This window comes from Rhinopithecus roxellana, chromosome 9 (genome assembly GCF_007565055.1).
Source record: "Rhinopithecus roxellana isolate Shanxi Qingling chromosome 9, ASM756505v1, whole genome shotgun sequence".
Classification (NCBI taxonomy): Eukaryota; Metazoa; Chordata; class Mammalia; order Primates; family Cercopithecidae; genus Rhinopithecus; species Rhinopithecus roxellana.
Genome location: NC_044557.1, coordinates 44,016,124 through 44,022,569, shown reverse-complemented (window position 1 = coordinate 44,022,569; position 6,446 = coordinate 44,016,124). Strand labels below are relative to the sequence as shown.

Here is a 6,446-nt window from a genome sequence, read left to right as displayed (position 1 = left end):
TTTCTTCTTTTCTTCTTTTTTTTTTTTAAATAAAGATGAGGTCTCACTATATTGCCCAGACTGGTCTCAAACTACTGGGCTCAAGCAATCCTCCTGCCTTGGCCTCCCAAAGAGCTGGGATTACAACTATGAGGCCCAAACCCAGCCAAGGCATGATTTCTATAATTCCTTACTGCTCAGGGGTCATGTGGCCAGAGGTCACAAGATTTGTGACTTTCCCAATTGTTCCTATAGATAACATCACTATGGTAGAACCTAAGATCGGTTTTTTTTTTTTGAGATGTTTTTCAGAATGACCCCACCTGGACTCATGACTCATGACTCAACTGGTCCTGTGGCCCCTCCCAAAGGTAGACTCAGTGCGTGAGGATAGGTTTCCATATCCCTGTGATTTTATCCTCAACCAATTAGCAGCACCTATTCCTTAGCCCCCTACTCACCAAGTTGTCCATAAAAACCCTAACCTCTGAGCCTTCAGGGAGACTGATGTAAATGATTACTCCAGTTCTCCCACAAGAGCTAGCCTCACATCGAACTCTTTCTCTACAGCAGAAGAAAGAAAGAAATTATTTCATGAAATACAGCTATTAACAATTAAATTAGGCCCCTCTCTATGCACTAATGTGGAACAGCAGCATATCTTATTTAAAATACACACACAAAAGCCAACATTATATAAGATATGCTACCAGGTGGGTTTTGAAAAAGAATGTGTGTTTATATGTAAATGCATAGAATGTCTCTGGACAGATAAACAAAAAATTGGTCACTGTGTTTGCCTCCAGGGAAGATAATTGGATGACTGAGGTCATAAGGGTAGGAGTTAGGCGTATTTTTCATTATATATTCTCTTGAACATCTTATGTTTGGGACTTTTCACATACATTACTTATACAAAATCATTATTTTTTTTTTTTTTGTAGAGACAAGATTTTGATATGTTACCCAGGCTAGCCCTGAACTCCTGGGCTCAAGTGATCCTCTTGCCTTGGCCTCCCAAAGTGCTGAGATTACAGGCATGAGCCACCGTGCACAGATGATAATCATTATTTTAAGATTTTTTTCTAGTCATATTTTTAAGATTTTTTCTAGTTTGGAAAGCTGTTTTTTAAAAAAATAAATAAACTTGTGTGTTACAGATAGAGCTTCTTGATAAAGCAATCATCTGACTATAAAGTGATAAGTTCAAGGTTAATTATACAATTACTGCCTCACTGATGTCCAAAAAAAGCAATAGAAAGGGTGGGACATCCTGACATTAAAAGTTGATTTATTTCCTCCTGTGCTTTGCTCTCCAAGTAATGTTGGGAATTATGACTACAGTTATTGAAAATATGCCAGATACTGTCACACACAACTTGGAGGGAATCTAAACTAGCCATACCCTCCCACAGCTGGGTGAGGACTCAGTATTTTCTATAAGCAACAGTGACAAATAAAATCTATCCTTCTTTTTTTTTTTTCTTAGATGGAATTTCACTCTGTCGCCCTGGCTGGAGTGCAGTGGCACAATCTCAGCTCACTGCAACCTCCCGCTCCCAGGTTCAAGCAATTCTCTGCCTCAGCCTCCTGAGTAGCTGGAATTGCATGCACCTGCCACCGTGCCTGGCTAATTTTTAAATTTTTTTAGTAGAGATGGGGTTTCACTATCTTGGCCAGGCTGGTCTTGAACTCCTGACTTCATGATCCACCTGCCTCGGCCTCCCAAAGTGTTGGGATTACAGGCATGAGCCACCGCTCTGGTCAATCAATCCCATTTTAAAAATGCAATTCATGAGATATTTGCAGAAAAGGAAATTTGACAGTATGTTGGAATCTTTCTATAATGGAATTGGAAGAGAAGAGCAATAAATATCATTTGATCAGGCTTAGCCTTTCCTAGTTGTCAGTTTCTAGAAAAGGATTCAACCCATAGCTCATCTGAGTCCGTTTAACAAACTCTGTTGCAACATCATTACACAGAATCTACAAACACGAACTTCTATTCCTCCAGAAAAAGACATTTTCAGCTGATTTTTTGATTATAAAGGAACTATCTGCTTCATCTGTAATATTCCAGAGCTTTTGTGAATGCATCTTCAGCCTCATGGTTGCTTCTTTTAGCTACGTTTATATTTTCTAGAAAGTAACAAGGTATTTACCTAGTGGTTGATCTGTAATTCACTCTTCAAGCCCTTTTGGGATAGCAGAAGGAACAGCAGTGAACAGCTCTGCAAAGCCTGCCCCATGACTTGCCAGTTTGAAATTTTTCCTGGCCTGCTTTTTAAACCTAAGTCAAACTCTGATGCTATCATAAGAGCCTGGGATGCAAATTTCAACTTGGCTCCATCTTCAGTCTAGCTACTTTTTTTTTTTTTTTTTTTTTTTTTTTTTTTTTGTGAGGCCATCCCAAAAGGCAGAATGCAGACAGGTTTATTGGGCAGCAACCGGGAAAATCGGCGGTTGGACTTGGCCACACACTCCAGCTCGTCCTTCTTCTTGATGGCATAGGAGTTGGAGGAGCCCTTGGCAGCATTGATGAGCTCATCTGCCAGGCACTCCGCAATGGTCTTGATGTTCCGGAAGGCAGCCTCAAGAGCGCCTGTGCACCGCGGCCAGATGGCCTGATTAACACGGAGTAATGGGGACACGTTCACAGCCTGTCGTCTCACCGTCCTGGCTCGCCCAATGCATGTGCAGTCCTCCGGGGGACCACTGTTGATGATGGCGTTCACCAGGACCTGCAGAGTGTTGTCGCCTGTGAGCAGCTGGATGATCTCGAAGGCGTGCTTGACGATGCGCACAATCATGAGCTGCTTGCGTTTGTTGCGGCCGTGCATCATCATGGAGTAAGCGAGGCCCTCTACGATGGGGCACTGAGCTTTGCGGAAGCGTTTGGTGGCATACTGCTCTGCACTGTGAGGCAGGTACTTGGCATACTTCTCCTTCACTGCAGTGTAATCCTGCAAGGAAGTGTCATAGATCTGCGCATCATCGGAGCTCCACTTCCCAAAGAGTTTGATGCCAGGGCTCTCTGCTACCACTGGTGCTGCTGTCTTCCACTCGGTCATCCTGAGGGCACAGCCTGAGTATCTCTGTGGCTCGGCATGCACCACATGCCGCCCTGGCACAGACAGGAAGAGCCTGTCTAGCTATTAATACTTTCAATCATAGCAGTGGTTCAGAACCACCTAAGGAACTTTTGGGAAAATTCAGGTACGTGGGTCTTCCCTAATTTCGTGAGATATGAGGAGCCATGAGCAGATCAGTGACGTGGAGAAAGTGGGAGAATAGTGATGTGAAGTACAGGTTGAGACTGACCAGCTGGAGAGAGGCCAGTTCATTCATGGCCCCTGGGCAGGTGCAGATATTGATCTTCATCTGAGAGCAAGGGGGGAAGCCACTGGAGACTGGGAGGGAGAGGAAAGACCACTCAGATCTGTGCTCGCTTTTAAATCAACCTGGTCACTGTGCGGGGACTTGATTGGAGGGAGACAAAAGTGGATGGGGCTAGCCCAGTTGGAAAGATTTTGTAATAATCCAGGCAGTTTGGTCTGGGAAAGCAGTGGTAAAGTAAAAGAGGAGTGGACAGATTGGAGGGACATTTAGGAAGTGAAACCAGTTGAGAGATGTTGGTAACTGATTGGATAAAGATGTGAGGGGAAAAGGAGGTATTGAAAATAACTCTGAGGATTCTGACAAAGGCAGAAATTTAAACATCTGACTAGCCCTTCTTGGGTGATTTCTGGCGCTGGCTGAACTTGCCCCGGGACTTGGATGACAGCCATTCCTGGCAGTGTGTCATGAATCAGTGGTTTACCAGCATGATGTGTCCCAACGGGGCGGCTGCTCACATCACCACAGCCTGAATCCCCAAGAATAATACAGTCATGGAACACTTCATGCCTCTTATTAGTGAGCAAATACAGCTTACAATTGTTAGGAGGGCATCTTATTTAGAAGCTCAATTACCACATGATATTTGGAGAAGTTTTATAGAAATAAAATTAACAGGGGCAAGTATTTATTTATAGAAATATTTTGCCAACGCTTAAAAAAATAAAAGCTACTGGCTGGGCACAGTGACTCACACCTGTAATCCCAGCACTTTCGGAGGCCGAGGCGGATCACGAGGTCAGGAGATCGAGACCATCCTGGCTAACATGGTGAAACCCTGTCTCTACTAAAAATACAAAAAATTATCTGGGCGTTGTAGCGGGCACCTGTATTCCCAGCTACTCAGGAGGCTGAGGCAGGAGAATGGCGTGAACCCGGGAGGCGGAGCTTGCAGTGAGCCCAGATCGCGCCACTGCACTCCAGCCTGGGCGACAGAGACTCTATCTCAAAAAATGAAAAAATAAGTAAATAAATAAATAAAAGCTGCTTAGAAGTGCATCCTGGCTGGGTATGGTGGCTCATGCCTGTAATCCCAGCATTTTGGGAGGCCGAGGCAGATGGATCACGAGGTCAGGAGTTCAAGACCAGCCTGGCCAAGATGGTGAAACCCCGTCTCTACTAAAAAAATACAAAAATTAGCTGGGTATGGTGGCAGATATCTGTAATCCCAGCTACTTGGGAGGCTGTGGCAGAGAATTGCTTGAACCCAGGAGGCTGAGGTTGCAGTGAGCCGAGATCACACCACTGCATTCCAGCCTGGATGACAGGGCAGGACTCTGTCTCAAAAAAAAAAGTTTAGTTCAGTTATTTTACCATATACAGTGTAAATATACATATACAGTGAGTATAGGTTTATGTGCTTGGGTAAAGTGTGTGTGCATCACAGACTTTTTAAATTTTTTTTAATGGAGACAGGGTCTTGCTATGTTGCCCAGGCTGGTCTTAAACTCCTGACCCCAAGCAATCCTCCCACCTCAGCCTCCCAAAGTGCTGAGATTACCGGCATGAGCCATGGCACCCAGGCAGGTGCAGGCAATTTTGAGAATCTAATTGCTTTTTCCATGTTTTTCCTTCTTAATCCCTTAAAAGCAACATAATATCACTATGATGATACAGTTAAGAAAATGGTTCCGACCCAGTGCGGCGGCTCATGCCTGCAATCCCAGCACTTTGGGAGACTGAGGTGGGCGGATCACCTGAGGTCGGAAGTTTGAAACCAGCCTGACCAACATGGTGAAACCCCGTCTCTACTAAATATACAAAAATTAGCCGGGCATGGTGGTGCATGCCTGTAATCCCAGCTACTTGGGAGGCTGAGGCAAGAGAATCACTTGAACTTGGGAGGCAGAGATTGCAATGAGCTGAGATTGCACCACTGTACTCCAGCCTGGGCAACAAGAAACTCTGTCTTAAAAAAAAAAAAAAAGAAAGAAAAAAAAGAAAATGGTTCTATCTTTACAAAATAAGTATTGTCTTGTTTTTTTTGAAACTATGAATATAAATGTGACTTTTTTTTTTTTTTTTTTTTTTTTTTTTTTTTTTTTTGAGACGGAGTCTCACTCTGTTGCCCAGGCTGGAGTGCAGTGGCCGGATCTCAGCTCACTGCAAGCTCCGCCTCCCGGTTTTATGCCATTCTCCTGCCTCAGCCTCCCGAGTAGCTGGGACCACAGGCGGCCGCCACCTCGCCCGGCTAGTTTTTTGTATTTTTTAGTAGAGACAGGGTTTCACTGTGTTAGCCAGGATGGTCTCGATCTCCTGACCTTGTGATCCGCCCGTCTCGGCCTCCCAAAGTGCTGGGATTAGTGTGACTTTTAATGTGCAAATCTACACTCAATGATCAGTTGATCTTATGTAGACTGGTACAGGATCTTCACTCTCTTGTTTACATGACTGATAAAAAAGTTCTGAGAAAGTCAAGCAGTTCGGTTGGTGATCTCTCAGTAGCAATCAAGTGACAGGTCCAAACTCCAGAGGCTCTCCTCTGAACCAGCACCTTGGTCTCAGCAAGTGTTGGATAAATGTACATATGCCCTCTCTTCCAAGCCAGCACTCCTGAAAAGAATGTTCCTTTTCAGAGGAGGCCATTGGAAAGAACTTGACAAAGAATTTGAGTCTTCCATCTTTCCTCCTCTTCTTCCCTTCCTGTTGAAATGACCTTACCAGTAAACTGCTGCTAACGAGGTGGCTTATCTGGTTTTATTGCCCTTAATTTTATTACCTGCCCAATATAATCTTGGCTGGAGCTCCCCTGCTTAGAGGCATGGTAAAGCTTTATGTCTAGGAAAGCCCCACCCGAGGAGTGTTTTTGCTTTCTTGGGTGTAGGCTCTAGGCCAGGCCTGCAGGCTGAGGTGCTGGCCCCGCTAACAGCCTAATTTAGAAGCTCTAAACCATTCTATAATATTTTCTGGCCCAGGCGGAGGTAGACACAACCCAAAGAACGAAGATTAAATGAATAACCAAAGGAAAGAGGCAAAGATCAAAGATCTGTTTCTCCATCTCCCAAGGTCATGAGAATCTCTACCCCAGGTTTTACTTGCCTTAGCGTCCAACCACTGAGAAGCCTGTGTGT

At 44.5% G+C, this 6,446-nt stretch overlaps 1 pseudogene across 1 annotated transcript; it reads right to left on the bottom strand.

Moving 5' to 3' along the window:
- Positions 1-2,336: 2,336 nt before the first annotated feature.
- LOC104674224 lies at positions 2,337-3,050 on the bottom strand (annotated as a pseudogene). Its single transcript, XR_749611.2, has one exon. The product of XR_749611.2 is annotated as a 40S ribosomal protein S5 pseudogene (transcript).
- Positions 3,051-6,446: the final 3,396 nt, after the last annotated feature.